General features: G+C 43.6%; 1 pseudogene; it reads left to right on the top strand.

Moving 5' to 3' along the window:
* Positions 1–2,223: 2,223 nt before the first annotated feature.
* LOC144691941 (protein transport protein Sec61 subunit gamma pseudogene) lies at positions 2,224–2,574 on the top strand (annotated as a pseudogene).
* The last annotated feature ends 13,641 nt before the right edge of the window (positions 2,575–16,215 follow it).

Consider the following 16,215-nt stretch of genomic DNA (forward strand, 5'->3'; position numbering starts at 1 on the left):
AGTTCCTTCGCCTCTGTTGCACCTGTTACAATGATGCCACTTTCCAAAACAGTGCTTCTGCCATGTCTTCCTTCCACCCAAGGTGGTTGACCTCAACCATGTCCGACCCATCTCCCGCGCTTCTGCCCTCACACCTTCCTCTCCCTCGCAGAACCATGATAGGGTCCCCCTTGACCTCACTTTTCACTCCACCAGCCTCTGCATTCAAAGGATCATCCTCCGCCATTTCCGCCAACTCCAGCATGATGCCACCACCAAACACATCTTCCCTTCACCCCCCACTGTCGGCATTCCATAGGGACCGTTCCCTCCGGGACACCCTGGTCCACTCCTCCATCACCCTCAACACCTCAACCCTCTCCCACTGCACCTTCCCATGCAATTGCAGTAAGTACAACACCTGCCCCTTTACTACCCCCCTCCTCACCATCCAAGGGCCCAAACACTCCTTTCAAGTGAGGCAGCACTTCATTTGCACCTCCTTCAATTTAGTCTACTGCATTTACTGCTCCCAATGCAGGCTCCTCTACATTGGAGAGACCCAACGCAGACTGGGTAACCGCTTTGCGGAACACCTTTGGTCTGTCTGCAAGCATGACCCAGACCTTCCTGTCGTTTGCCATTTCAACACACCACCTTGTTCTCAAGCCCACATGTCCGTCCTTGGCCTGCTGCAATGTTCCAGTGAAGCTCAATGCAAACTGGAGGAACAGCACCTCATCTTCCGATTAGGCACTTTACAGCCTTCTGGACTTAACATTGAGTTCAACAACTTCAGACCATAAACTCTCTCCTCCATCCCCACCCTTTTTAGGTCTCCCCTATTCTCTTATTCATTTTTATTTTTGAATTTTTATTTAATTATTTGTTTTTCCCCACTTATTTTCATTATTATTATTTCTTAAATTTATTTCCATTTTTATTCATTGTTTTATCCCTTTTCGATCTTTTTTCCCACCACTGTCCCCTCCTCCCACTCCACCCCCACTAGGGCCATCTGTCACTTTCCAGAATGCTTACCCTGATCCTGCCATTATCACATTCTGCTTTCCACTCTTCATATCACCATTAGCACCTCCTTTTGCCAGTACCACCATTATTAACAACCCTTTGACGTTTTGTTTATGACATCTTTCGCAATCTCACTTTTGCCTCCACCTATCACTGGCCTTCTATTCAGCTTCACCTACTCCACGTCGCCACCCGCCCCCCTCCCCCCGCCACTTTAAACAGTATAAATTTCACATTTCTACTTCTCTTTAGCTCTGAAGAAGAGTCAAACGGACTTGAAATGTTAACTCTGTCTTTCTTTCCACAGGTGCTGTCAGACCTGCTGAGTTTTTCCAGCATTTTTTGTTTTTAATGCATTCATAATCATTGGACATTTCAATGTGCTTTACAGCCAATGAAGTACTTTTGAAGTGTAGTGTAATGTAGGAAATTGCTATTAAAAGCAATTGTGAATTTTAAGAAAGTATTCTATTGTCGGGTCCTATAACAAGTGATTTATACCGGTATAGATGCAAAAATTATGAACAAAGCATTTAAATAACATCTTCAAACTGCAAAGGAACACCTTCAGCTAATATGGAGAGGGTACACCTGAAATTTTCACCAGTCTTCTCTCTTTAGAAATGTTGGTGGGCTTTTTGCATTAGTGGCAATAATTTCTGTTTAAATGTCATGATTTCAAATCTTGCAGCTTTTCTTTAATTGTTTGATTCACTGCTGCTTCTCTTTCACGAATGCCAAACTTGAAGACTGTTCCTCCTTCTGTTCATCTCTTTGTCGTGACTGTTTTCTGTCTCTTGTATTGCCCTTCAATGCCTAACAGATGTCCCTTTATATCATTTACCAGTTTCTACTTTCCAATGGCAATTTGCAGGTCATTTACCCAATGAACATTCTCTCTTACAGGGTTTAGATTACCAGCTTTTCCTCTTGCTGGAATCTATAAAGGGACTTGTTTGTGTTTCAGTGCTGTAGTGGTCACAACAGTGCAATCTGAGCAGTAAAACTGAGGATTTTTCGGTAACATAGCGCAAATAAAGTGTGATGAACGCATACAGTAAGCATAGTCTTTGATTTGTCATTGGTTGCTTGTGCACTTAATATGTTATGGATCCACAGATTGAGTTTTCTGGCAGGCATCAGGACCCTGACATCCTCAGGGTTCCCAGTCCCAGTTAAGGAGGGAAGGCAGGCTGCACAGGTAAAAGGGAAAGGGAGGAACAGAAAATAGAATACAATGGATCAAGAAAAGCAGTTTGTGGAGCCCAGTCGTCATTGTAAAGGATTCCATCAGACTTGTGAAAAGATGTACAAAGCCTGACAGGAAAGAATTTCAGAAGATTGCCATGGCAACAGCAATTGGAGTTGCCATTATGGGATTCATTGGTTTCTTTGTAAAGCTCATCCACATCCCCGTTAATAACATTATTGTTGGTGGTTAAGACTTTTCAACTGACCTCATGCAGTTAGGGTAGGGAATGAAGATGGGAGCACACCAAGGAAAATTTATTCAATATTTTATGCTGTTATAAATCAATAAAAGTCTCATTTGGAATTATAAAAGGGCCAATGGAAGCATCTGAGGCTGTGGGCCAGCTGGCAACTCAGGGGAGATAAGCGCTGCAGATGTGAGTGGGAGACCGGAGGGCACTTCAAGATTTAAGTGTCCTCTGAAGACTTTTGAATGAGAGTCAAGTCAGAGGGAGTACAGCTGCATTAAGTTTCAAGGGAGTAAGGCAAGGCTGGATGGCCTCTACTTTAATGCCAGGAGTATTACAGGTAAAATGGATAAGTTAAGGGTGAGGATTGACACGTGGAATTGTGATACAGTGACATCACTGAGACATGGTTGAGGGAGGGGTGAGATTGGCAGCTCAACGTTCTGGGATACAGAATCTTCAGGTGAGAGAGGGGAGGGGATAAAAGAGGAGGCGGCATTGCATTATTAGTTAAGGAGTCAATTACTGCAGTAAGGAGAGATGATATCTTGGGGGGGGCGGGGGGGGTGCATCGAATGAAGTTTTGTGGGTAGAGCTTAGGAATAAAAAAGGGGCAACCACATTGTTAGGTGTTTATTATAGACCCCCAAATAGTCAGCGAGAAATTGGGGAGCAAATATGTGCACAATTCGTGGAGGTGTGTAAAAACATATAATAGGGGAATTATATTAGGTGATTTCAACTTTCCCAACATGAATTGGGATAGACATAGTGTTAAGGGCTTGGATGGAGTGGATTTCTTGAAATGTTCACAGGAGAACTTTTTAGGTCAATATGTAGAGGGTCCAATAAGGGATGGCGCAGTGCTGGACCTAATTCTGGGGAATGAAGCCGGACGGATGGCTGAGGTGGTGATGGGGGAGCATTTTAGTGATAGCGACCACAACATGGTACAATTTAAGCTTGTTATGGACAAAGAAATAGACAAGTTGCAAAAAAATGTTTTGGATTGGGGGAGAGCGGATTTTAGTAAAATAAGGCAGGATCTGGCCAGGGTAGACTGGGAACAGCAACCTGTGGGGAAATCTACAGAAGAGCAGTGGGGGGCATTCAAAAAGGAAATAGGGAGGGTACAGGCTCAACATGTTCCCTCTAGGGTGATAGGAAGGAGTAACAAGCCCAGGGAACCATGGATGACCAGAGATATTCAGGATACGATGAGAAGGAAAAGAGAGGCTTTTAGCAGGTACAAGAGGAGCAAATCAGCGGAGGCATTAATGGAGTACAGAAAGTGCAAGGTGGAGCTTAAGAAAGCAATTAGGAGAGTAAAGAAGGGATATGAGAAAGCTCTGGCTGGTAAAAGTATGGAAAATCCCAAGATATTCTAAAAGTATATCAATGGGAAGAGGATAACCAGGGAAAGAGTAGGGCTCATTAGGGACCAAGGGGGCAAACTATGGGCAGAGCCAGAGGACATCGGTAGAGTGTTGAGCAAATACTTCACATACGTCTTCACCCAAGAGAATGAGGATGAAGGTATGGAACTCGGGGAGAGAGACTGCAAGATTCTTGAGAAAATTGATATAGGGAGTAACAAGGTATTGGAGGTGTTGGCAGGCTTAAAAGTGGACAAATCTCCAGGTCCAGATGATTTGTGCCCCAGACTGCTGAGGGAGGCAAGGGAGGAGATCACAGGGGCTCTGACCCAAATTTTTAATTCCTCTCTGGCCATGGAGGTGGTGCCAGAGGACTGGAGAACAGCTAATGTGGTTCCGCTATTTAAGAAGGGTTGTAGAGATAAGCTAGGGAACTACAGACCAATGAGTCTCACATCAGTGGTAGGGAAACTATTGGAGAAAATTCTGAAGGAGGGAATCTATCTCCACTTGGAGAGGCAAGGTTTGATCAGGGATAGACAGCATGGCTTTGTCAGAGGGAGGTCATGCCTAACAAATTTGATTGAATTTTTTGAGGAGGTGACCAGGTGTGTAGATGAGGGTAGTGTAGTTGATGTAGTTTATATGGATTTCAGCAAAGCCTTTGACAAGGTCCCACATGGGAGACTTTTAAATAAGGCAAAGGCACATGGCATACAGGTAATTTGATAAGGTGGATTCAAAATTGGCTTAGTTGTAGGAGGCAGAAGGTGATAACAGAAGGATGCTTTAGTGACTGGAAGCCAGTGTCCACAGGGATCTGTGCTCGGTCCCCTATTATTTGTCATTTATATAAATGACATAGATGACCATGTGGGGGTAGGATTAGTAAATTTGCGGATGACACAAAGATTGGCCGGTTGGTTAACAGTGAGGTTGAGAGTCTTGGGCTACAGGAAGATATGGACGGGATGGTCAAATGGGCAGATAAGTGGCAGATGAAATTTAACCATGAAAAGTGTGAGGTGATACACTTTGGAAGGAGTAATTTGACAAGGAAGTATTCAAAGAACGGCATGGCACTAGGAAGTTCTGAGGAACAAAGGGACCTTGGCGTGTGTGTCCATAGATCTCTGAAGGCAGAGGGGCATGTTAGTAGGGTGGTGAAAGAGGCAAATGGCACACTTGCCTTTATCAATCAAGGCATAGATTACAAAGGTAGAGAGGTCATTTTGGAGTTGTATAGAACCTTAGTGAGGTCACAGCTGGAGTACTGTGTGCAGTTCTGGTCGCCACATTATAGGAAGGATGTGATTGCACTGGAGGGGGTGCAGAGGAGATTCACCAGGATGTTGCCTGGGATGAAACATTTAAGTAATGAAGAGAAGTTGGAAAGACTTGGGTTGTTTTCGTTGGAGCAGAGAAGAATGAGGGGAGACCTGATCAAGGTGTACAAGGTTATGAGGGGCATGGACAGGGTGGATAGGGAGCAGCTGTTCCCCTTAGTTGATGGGTCAGTCACGAGGGGACATAAGTTCAAGGTGAGGGGCAGGAGGTTTAGGGGGGATATGAGGAAAAACGTTTTTACCCAGAGGTCTGGAATGCACTGCCTGGGAGGGTGGTGGAGGCGGGTTGCTTCACATCCTTTATAAAATACCTGGATGAGCACTTGGCACGTCATAACATTCAAGGCTATGGGCCAAGTGCTGGTAAATGAGACTAGGTAGGTAGGTCAGGTGTTTCTCACGTGTCGGTGCAGACTCGATGGGCCGAAGGGCCTCTTCTGCACTGTAATTCTGTGATTCTGTGAAATGCTTAAAAGCAGAGTGGGCATCTACAGATGTGGCTTGATGATCTCCACAGGTCTGGGAGGGGGGATTTAAAAGTGGTGTTGATGGCATACTAATCTGCCGCTGGGGTCAGGCCCACTCCAGACAGCTGGTGGCTTCGGGATGGGGTGGGGGGGTGGGGGGGGGGGGGGGTTGGTAGGTGGTGGAGGGGGGAAGGGGGGGGCGGTGTAAACGAGGACTGCTCCAATGGCGGGAAGGCCCCATCTCCATTGGAAAATGACCCCTAATTAGGACCTTATGTGGCATAAGAAATTTGCCAACTTTCTTCCCCACCCACCCCTGGCAAGTTCCCCCAAAGGCAGGAATGAGTGGGGAAGGTATCCCGACGTCTCCTCCTTATTTTACCACCCCTTCCCTGCCTCCAGCCCTGTCTCCATGGGGCCAGAACAATTCAGTATCACAATTCTGGTAAATTGCCAAAAATGTCTTCTGCCCTTAATTAAGTCTGAATTAATGTGCTGCAGCGTGACCAAGTTCATATAAATTGTGATGAATGTTAACCTGGAAATTCCTCTGGAAGACATGGGGTGGATTTGGGGTGAGCTGGATTTTCTACAAACCAAGTGGATGTTCCTCTAACCTTGTTCCAAATCCTGAGATCAGATTCTTTTTCATAATGTGGGTGACTGCCTGTATAGAAATGGCACAACTGGACATCCACATGAGTGGAAGTGCTCCAAAACTGATAACTTATTGTTGCTCATGGGGTGTTGCTGAAACAACTGGGCTGCAATAGCCATTGAATTCCAAAACTAATTCCATATATAAATAACAGAAGAGAGCCCAGACTCTCAAAAAGATTAACTCTGTGGGAGCCCTGTTTACGCGGCTGAAGAGAACTATTAACTTTTCTTGATTGGCATCTTTATGAGATTATCAAAGGTTATTTTTTTATGTGATCTCTTTTGTCAATGTCTCAATGATTAAGAGGTTTTAAGTACTTAAAGGTTCTATTATTGATATTTTGATGGTCTGTTTAATTGCCACTTACATAGGGTTGTGGCACCAGCAGTTTTTTTCAAAGAATTATGAGTGGGTGTGTTTTTCTAAGAGGTTTCACACATGCCATTGTTACTGGAGGGTTCATTGGTTCTGTACATAGTGTATTCTGGATCAGTGAGCATAGAAAGACCATGATTCAGCATGGAAGGTGTGCAGATTGGTTGGGGGCATGAATTGGCATGGAGGGGGCATGGGTAAGATCTTTTGAATTTATCTTTCAAAAGCTTCCCAAGTTCAAACTATGGTTCATGACTCCTCTGAGATCCATGAACCACGCATCATGGAGAAGTTGGCCTGACTCCATGAAAGTTGCAGTGGGCTACGAGAGACTTGCAATGAAGTCGGCCAGATCAGGTGTGCAGGGTGTGGGCTTGCTAACCCCGCCCTTATCCCACGCTGACAAAAATTGGGGGTGCCAGGAATCTCAGAACCTGGTCCCACCCACCATTTTTAAATGGCTCCTGGGTCCTTCAGGAGTAAAGGCCCATGATCGCAATGCTTGTGCACTAAGAGTATCCTGCAAACCTCACCAGATCCAACAGCCAGCTCATTAAGGGCCTGTATCAATTAGATTCTTGCTTTAGACATTTGAACATTGATAATTGTTAGATATCTCTCTTAACAACACTGAATGCCCATTATGACTCTGCAAATATTAGTGCCTAGCATTAATAAAGCGATCATGACAAAAAAATGTGACATTTGTCATCACCCTTTCATTATCACTGAATTTAAATGTGGCTGTTTTCCAGACCTGGCCCCATTTCCTCCAGAAAATCCAGTAGGCTATAAAGTGAACAGGCATCCAACTGTATAGATTACTCACCCACCACATTGATGCTGCTAAATTGGTGCCAATCATGAATTAAATCATAATAATAGCAAAATACTGCGGATGCTGGAAATCTAGAACAACAACAAAAATAGCTGGAAAAACTCAGCAGGTCTGACAGCATCTGCGGAGAGGGATACAGTTGATGTTTCGTGTCCGTATGACCCTTCATCAGAACTAAGGCATATAGAAATGAGATGAAATATATGCTGGTAGAAGGGGGTGGGAGAGGAGAGCTTGATAGAGGGCCAGTGATAGGTGGAGGCCAAGAAGAGACTGCCAAAGCTGTCATAGACAAAAGGACAAAAGGGTGTTGATGGTGGTGATATTATCTAAAAGATGTGCTAATGGGGACATTAAGGGAAGCAAGCTAGTGGCAGATGGCCCTTGTGTGGGTGGGGTGGGGGGAAGGGATCGAAATGGGCTAAAAGGTGGAGATGAAACAATAGATCAAAATAAATTTTAAAATAGGAGGGAAAATAAAAAAATATAGTGTAAAAAAAAATTATAAATTATTGGAAAAAGGGGGATCAGAAAGGGGGTAGGGATGGAGGAGAGAGTTCATGAACTGAAATTGTTAAACTCAATATTAAGTCCGGAAGTCTGCAAAGTGCCTAGTCGGAAGATGAGGTGCTGTTCTTCCAGTTTGCATTGAGCTTCACTGGAACATTGCAGCAGGCCAAGGATGGACATGTGGGCATGAGGGCAGGGTGGTGTGTTGAAATGGCAAGTGACAGGGAGGTCTGGGTCATGCTTGCGGACAGACCGAAGGTGTTCCCCCAAAGCAGTCACCCAGTCTGCGTTTGGTCTCTCCAATTTAGATGAGACCGCATTGGGAGCAGCGAATGCAGTAGACTAATTTGAGGGAAGTGCAAGTGAAGTGCTGCTTCACTTGAAAGGAGTGTTTGGGCCCTTGGACGGTGAGGAGGGGGGAAGTAAAGGGGCAGGTGTTGCACCTTCTGCGGTTGCATGGGAAGGTGCTGTGGGAGGGGGTTGAGGTGTAGGGGGTGATGGAGGAGTGGACCAGGGTGTCCCGGAGGGAATGATCCCTGCGGAAAGCCGCCGGGGGGGGGTGAAGGGAAGATGTGTTTGGTAATGACATCATGCTGGAGTTGCCAGAAATGGCGGAGGATGATCCTTTGAATGCAGAGGCTGGTGGGGTGATAAGTGAGGACAAGGGGGACCCTATCATGGTTCTGGGAGGGAGAGGAAGGTGTGAGGGTGGATGCGCGGGAGATGGGCCAGACACGGTTGAGGGCCCTGTCAACCACCGTGGGTGGAAAACCTCGGTTAAGGAAGAAGGAAGACATGTCAGAGGAACTGTTTTTGAAAGTGGCATCATCAGAACAGATGTGACGGAGGCGAAGGAGCTGAGAGATTGGGATGGTGTCCTTACAGGAAGCGGGGTGTGAGGAACTGTAGTCGAGGTAGCTGTGAGAGTCGGTAGGCTTGTAATGAATATTGGTGGACAGTCTATCACTAGAAATTGATTCTGAGAGGTCAAGGAAGGGAAGGGAAGTGTCAGTGATGGACCACATGAAAATAATGGAGGGGTGGAAATTGGAAGCAAAATTAATAAATTTTTCCAGATCCAGACGAGAGCATGAAGCAGCACCAAAGCAGTCATCGATGTACCGGAGAAAGAGTTGTGGGAGGGGGCCTGAGTAGGACTGGAACAAGGAATATTCCACAAATCCCATAAAGAGACAGGCATAACTGGGGCCCATGCGGGTACCCATAGCCACACCTTTTATTTGGAGGAAGTGAGACAAGTTTAAGGAGAAATTGTTCAGTGAGAGAACAAGTTCAGCCAGACGGAGGAGAGTAGTGGTGGATGAGGATTGTTCGGGCCTCTGTTCAAGGAAGAAGCGGAGAGCCCTCAGACCATCCCGGTGGGGGATTGGACGTCCATGGTGAAGAGGAGGCAGCTGGGGCCAGGGAACTGGAAATTGTTGATATGATGTAGGGCATGAGAGGAATCGCAGATGTAGGTGGGGAGAGAGTGGACAAGGGGAGAGAGAATGAAGTCAAGAAAGCAAGAAATGAGTTCCATGGGGCAGGAACAGGCTGAAACAATCTGTCTGTCGGGACAGTCCTGTTTGTGGATTTTGGGTATGAGGTAGAAGCGGACCGTCCGAGGTTGGAAGACTATGAGGTTTGAAGCTGTGGAGGGAAGATCTCCAGAGGAGATGAGGTCAGTGACAGTCCTGGAAACAATGGCTTGATGTTCAGTGGTGGGGTCATGGTCCAGGGGGAGGTAGGAGGTCTGCGAATAAAATTATGTTGCATAGCCTAAAGTTAGGATACCAATTTTTATTTGTGCTGAAATTCAAGATGTCACTGCATTCATTGGCCCTAATACATTATTGCAAATGACTCCTTGCTATGAAGAGCTCATCGGTGTCATAAAAAAGATACAAAAAGGTCAGGGTGGAATAGAAGCTATGCAGTCTTGTAAAAATCAATATCATTATACTCTCAGGATCAGGGAGTTAACTCTTCAATGACCTGGAGTCATACCTCACACAAAGGAAGATAGTTGTGGTTGTTGGAAGCCATTAATCTCATCCCCAGGGTCACTGCAGGAGTTCTTCAGGGCAGTGTCCCAGACCTAACCATCTTCAGTTACTTCATCAATGACATTCCCTCCTATATAAATCTGAAATGGGGGGAAATAATGCTGATGATTGCACAATGTTCAGTTCCATTCATAATTGTTCATATAATGAAGCAGTCCATGCCCATGTGCAGCAAAGCCTGGACAACATTGGACCGATAAGTGGCAAATAACATTTGTGCCACACAAATGCCAGACAATAACCTTCTCCAAAAAGAGGGAGTCTACCTCTCTTTGATGTTCAATGGAGTTACCATTGTTGAAGCCCTACCCTCCACTTCCAATCAACAACTTCCTAGGGGCCACTATTGATCAAAAACCTACTGGAGCAGTCACACAAGAGCAGGCCAGAGGCAGGGTATTCTGCAGCAAGTGACTCTCTTCCTGACTCCTGAAAGGCTTTCCTCCAGTTATAAGGTATGTCAGGAGTCTGACAGAATACCCTCCATTTGCCTTAATAGGTACAGTTGCTAAAACACTCAAGAACCTCAACACCATTCAGGACAAAGCAGTCTGCTTGACTAGCACCCCATCCATTATCTTAAACATTTACCCCCTCCACCACCAGTACACAGTGGCAGCAGCATGTACCATTTACAAGGTGCACTGCAGCAACTCACCAGTGCTTCTTCAACGGTATCTTCCAAACCTGTAACCTCCGCCACCTAGAATGACAAGGCAGCAGGCAAATGGGTACACCACCATCTGCAAGTTCTGCTCCAAGTAAAACACCACCCTGATTTGGAACTATAAATCACTGGGTCAAAATCCTGGAAATACACTGTGGTGTACCTACACCACATGGAGCACAGCAGTTCAACTTTCTTTCTATCATTGGAAAGCTGATAGCCTGGCCTGAGCTATATTTGATCTGGAAGGCCCCATCACACAGCTGACCAGGAATCTCTTGCACTTTTGCAACCTACCGTTAGCATATGTTGGAAGCATATGCTATTCAACCACTGTTTGGCCATGTTGTGAACACACCTTGGCTTTCCTGGAGTCCTGGAGCTTCTGGTTCAGAGGCAAGGACACTACCACTGCGCCGCAATACCTTTTTACCACAGCGATCCAAGAAGACAGCTCACCACCGCTTTCTCAAAGCCAATTAGGAATGGGCAATAAATGCTGGCCTAGCCAGTAACACTCACAACCTATGAATGAGTAGCAACAACAAAAATCTCTGCTGAGTACTTCTTTATTTGGTTTCACTGGGAGAACTCAGTATTTGTTACAGCACATGGAAAAACACAGCTGTACCAAGCAGACCTCGTTATGGTCTGGTACTTCCTGTAATATTAATTGCATGTTCCTTATCTTTGGAGTGCTACAAAGAACTCAACCTACAACAGTGTGATTTAGGATTAGTTCAGACTTGTTTGGGTATTTAGCTTAATGATATGTTGTGACCTAACTCAGCAATAAGTTAACAGGACATAATTTTTTCCAGGTGCCTCTCTGTCTGCTATTTATATCAATTTTATTATGTTGCAATAATCTTTGTTAAGCTTAACTGTCAACTTTTAACTAGTTCACTAGGAAGTTATCCATGATATGGTCCATATTCAGTTGATAAATATAATCTTAATTATGAGCAACATAATGATAGATTTGCGAAAGAAGCTCCACCAACTCAGTCTGCAGAGCCCTATAGAGACCTAAGTCTGCAAATATATTAGAACAATTGACATAGCAAAATTGAATAGGTAATGTTGGAATTGCAATTTACAATAGTAAATGCTGACAGAAAAGCATAACCAATTTTCCTGAAAACAGCAGGTAAGGCTCTAAATAGCAAGTGCATACTTAATGCACAATATTTAACAATGTCCTACTAGATCTCTGATGCCTCTGTTCATGAGAAATCAAAATCATGTGTTGGCTTTAGGTGAAGGGGGCTTGGAGTGAAGAAGGTAAGTGACTAGGACATGCAGATGTAATTTAGTTCCCATTTTAAAGTTATGCATACTGTCCTGTATTAATATTGATTTGCTATACATTAGTTAAAGTGCAAAACTTACAGAAATTTGGGAAGCAGAAAATAGAGTTGATTGGACATAGGAGTTTCTAAGAAATACAGACCGCAGAGCTGAAAGGCAGCAGGCTGAGGTACTGCAGCCATTACCACATGTATGGTGTAATTATGGCATGATAAGTTTACACAAGACATTAAAAATGTGCACATTAGTCATTATAATGGAAAAATTTGACAGAACTGTGTGTTATAAATGTGACAACAGAAATTAAGGTTTACCAGACAAGAAGTGCACAGAGATACAGTACTTTTGTCATAATACTAGAAAATGTCCAAGGCGTTGCTCATGGTGAGTTGGGATTTTTAAAAGGATAAGAGTGTACTGCAAAGTAATATTACCAGTGCCACTGATGTATCAACACTGGGGGCAGCCCTGGGATCTGGCAGTACTGAGATAGGGTCTTGGGGCTATCAGCAATGTTCCTTGAATTGTGCATAGTAACCAGAAAGTCCACACACAGGCTGTGCATCAATCAGCCCCTTTAAGTTACGGTATCTGCATGGCCCACAAAAAAAATTTAAAGGGGCCACATACTTAAATAAACAGGTGTACCCACACACATAAAAAAAGTTATAGGGAATGTTGTCCCATAGTAATGGACATCCAGGGACTGAGATCTCAGGAGGAGAGTCTCATGGTTCCACAAGCATTGGAGAGGGTTGATGAGGGTAATGTTGTTGATGTGATGTACAGTACATGGACTTCCAAAAGGCTTTTAATAAAGTGCCACACAACAAACTTGTGAGAAAAGTTAGAGTTCATGGAATTAAAGGGATGGTAGCAACATGGATACAAAATTGAGTGACTGGAAACGGAGATGTTATGATCTCAGTTGATGTTACTACTGGACAAATCAGATCTCAGGGTGGAACCCAGCTTGATAGATCCTAACTTTTATATTTTGTTTAGAAACATGGAGGGAAGCTACTGAACAGAGTCACAAGAGTCAGCTGATGAACTTTTAACAAAAGAATAAAACATTTATTAAACAAGAAAAGATGAACAGTATTATAATACTTTTTCACCCACATGTATACCTTTACAGATAAATAAAGATTTGTAAGGATAATACAGAGTACAAAATCTATCTTATACTCTAATGTTCACAGTAAGTACACAGTCCATGTAAACCAATAGGCGACCTGTGGTCAGGCACACCACACTCTTAAAAACAAGTGACGGATGCCACCCCAAACAGATGCTATAGATCTCTCATCAACGACCCCCAGGCGCTTGTCACACTTTGAGTCAACCGATCTCACTGAACTCCATCTTTCATATGGGGGTTTTCAATCTCAACTCTCACAGGATCCGCTTTGGAATCTTCTCCCAAATGATGCTTCCTCTCAGAGACCTTGCACAAGGGTCCACCTCCAGGGTTTTGAATTCTCCTTCTGGTGTTCCTCTTCCCCTAGATCACCACATGCATTCAATCTTTGCCTTCCATACACTCTCTCTCAGACTTAGATGTGCCAACAGAACACCACTGCTTCACATGCCCATAGTAAAGAGTTACAGACCTCCAGCTGTCTCCTTGGATCTTCTGGCTTCTCACAAGCCTATTTTGCTTTAAGTCTGAGTCTTGCTGCTTTTTCCCTTTAAGCTTTGAGCCTTTCTCTCTGCTCCTTACTTTCACTTCCACTGAACAGGATCTTGTTCCAAATTCCTGTTCTTCCTTTGACTAGAAGGTCGTCTTGGGACATTCTTTTATTCCCTTTAGGACCTGCTCCCTGGTTTCTGGGACCTTCTCCTGTTCTTATGGGAGATCTGCTCTCTCTGCAGTTTCCCTCTGCTGTGTCCAGCCTCTCCTGGCTCCTGGCTTCAACTGAACTAAAATTGCTTTCTGTTTCTCCCTGTCCCTGTGTGGACCTCCTGTTGCTAGACAACAGCCAAGTTTTTTCCACCTTGTATTTGTTTTAACTCTCCATCAAGAGTCATAAAAACTCATTAGAATTAAGACATCTTTTAAAGCAAAACTAAAATTCAAGTCCCCCCCCTTTCTTATCACACCAATACAGAAACACAAATCAAACTTAAATTTAAAGCTAAAACTTATTCCTAACACACACACATATACACATATAACTTACTTAAACTATATCTAGTCCCTAACAGAGAACTGTGGATAATGGGTGTTTTTCGGGCTAGGGGAAGGTTTATAGTGGAGTTCCCCAGGGGTCGGTATTAGGACCCTTACTGCTCCTGATCTATATTAATGACCTAGACCTTGGTGTACAGGACACAATTTCAAAATGTGCGGATGATACAAAACTTAGAAGTATTGTGAATTGTGAGGAGGAAAGCGTAAAACTTCAAAAGGACATAGACAAGTTGGTGAAATGGGCGGACAAGTGGCAGATTAAATTTGGGTATGAAGTCATTCATTTTGGTAGGAAGAATGTATAGAGATAATGTTAAATAGATGGTACAATTCTAAAGGGGGTGCAGGGGCTGAAGAAACTGGGTGTATATGTGCATATATTATTGAAGGTGGCAGTGCAGGTTGAGAGAGCAGTTAATAAAGCATAAAGCATCCTAGGCTTTATTAATAGGGGCATAGATTACAAAAGCAAGGAAGTTATGTTAAACTTGTATAGAATACTGGTTTTGCCTCAGCTGGTGTATTGTATCCAGTCCTAGGTGCCATACTTTAGGAAGGATACGAAGGCATTGGAGAGAGAGCAGAAAAAAAATCATGAGAATGGTTATAGCAATGAGGAATGTAGATTGGAGAAATTGGGACCATCTTCCTTGGGGAAGAGAAGGTTGAGAGGAGATTTGATAAAGGTATTTAAAATCATGAGGGGTCTGGACAGAGTAGATAGGGAAAAACTGTTTCTATTGGTGGAAAGATTGAGAACACCGATTTAAGATAATTGGCAAAAGAAGCAATGGTGACATGATGAAAACTTTTTCATGCAGCAAGTCGTTAGGATTTAGAACGCACTGTCAGGGAGTTTAGTGGCGACAGCTTCAATCGAGGCATTCAAGAGGGAATTTGATTATTATCTAAAAAGGATACAGGGAGATAGTGGGGGGTGGCACTAGGTGAATGCTCCATTGTAGAACCAGCACAGACATGACAGGCCGAATGGCCTCCTGTGTTGTAACCATCCTGTGATTATGTGAGGGAAGAGGAAGATTAGGGTAGATTAGATTGGGGATCACTGGGAGAGGTATTCTGGGATATGGGAGGTCTCATGGTCCATGAACATTTAGGGTGGTTATTGGATTGGGGGCACTAGAAATGTAGTCTCAAGCAATAGTTCTTAACCTTTTGCTTCTGAGGCAGCCACCCCCATTCCCAAATTATAAAAATCCCACAGGCTCTCTGAAATACAAGTAATTTTGTATAAAAATTACATACAAGTAAACAGATTATAAAAATTATTTTTATTTTACTTAATGTGAAACTTGTTGCTGGTGCTGAGCAACAGTTCTTGTGCCAACTGTCAATGTATCAGTAATTACATTGTCAAAGTCCAATAACAATCTTCTTGTTGACTGGCAATTATATTGTAGAGCAATTACATTGTCAAGACAACTGCATTGTTAAAACAGGTGGTGGTCATTGTAAATGTGTGCAACCCCTTTAGTCACATTTTGATTTGATGTTTGTAAGTTCCCTTTAAGATTTTGGTTTTCTTCTTGCAGTATCCCTTTAAGGGGCTGCCTTTTATTTTGTCCCTCATTTTAATTTAATTTAATTGGTTCAATTATAAGAGTCATCAAAATCGTAGAAATGGGTACAGCTGTAACACTCCAGTGGGGAAAGGACTGGGAGAGTTTGCTATACTGTAGAGTTGCCTTGAGAATAAACCTGCTTTGGACTCATTCTTCCATGACAAGCACCTATTATGATTAACAATTCAAACTTAACATCGCATGGCTTCCCTCCCAATTAAAGCTAATTTTTAAAAAAGATCTTCAACCATCCTGATGCTGACACTGAAGTAACATTTTGTCATCTCAGTATAACTTTTACCAATCAGGTATGTTACATTTATCTGTATCCATAACTGATCTCCCCCTCACATCTGTCATCAAAAGGC

The sequence above is a fragment of the Cetorhinus maximus genome, chromosome 16 (assembly GCF_964194155.1).
Source record: "Cetorhinus maximus chromosome 16, sCetMax3.hap1.1, whole genome shotgun sequence".
Taxonomy (NCBI): Eukaryota; Metazoa; Chordata; class Chondrichthyes; order Lamniformes; family Cetorhinidae; genus Cetorhinus; species Cetorhinus maximus.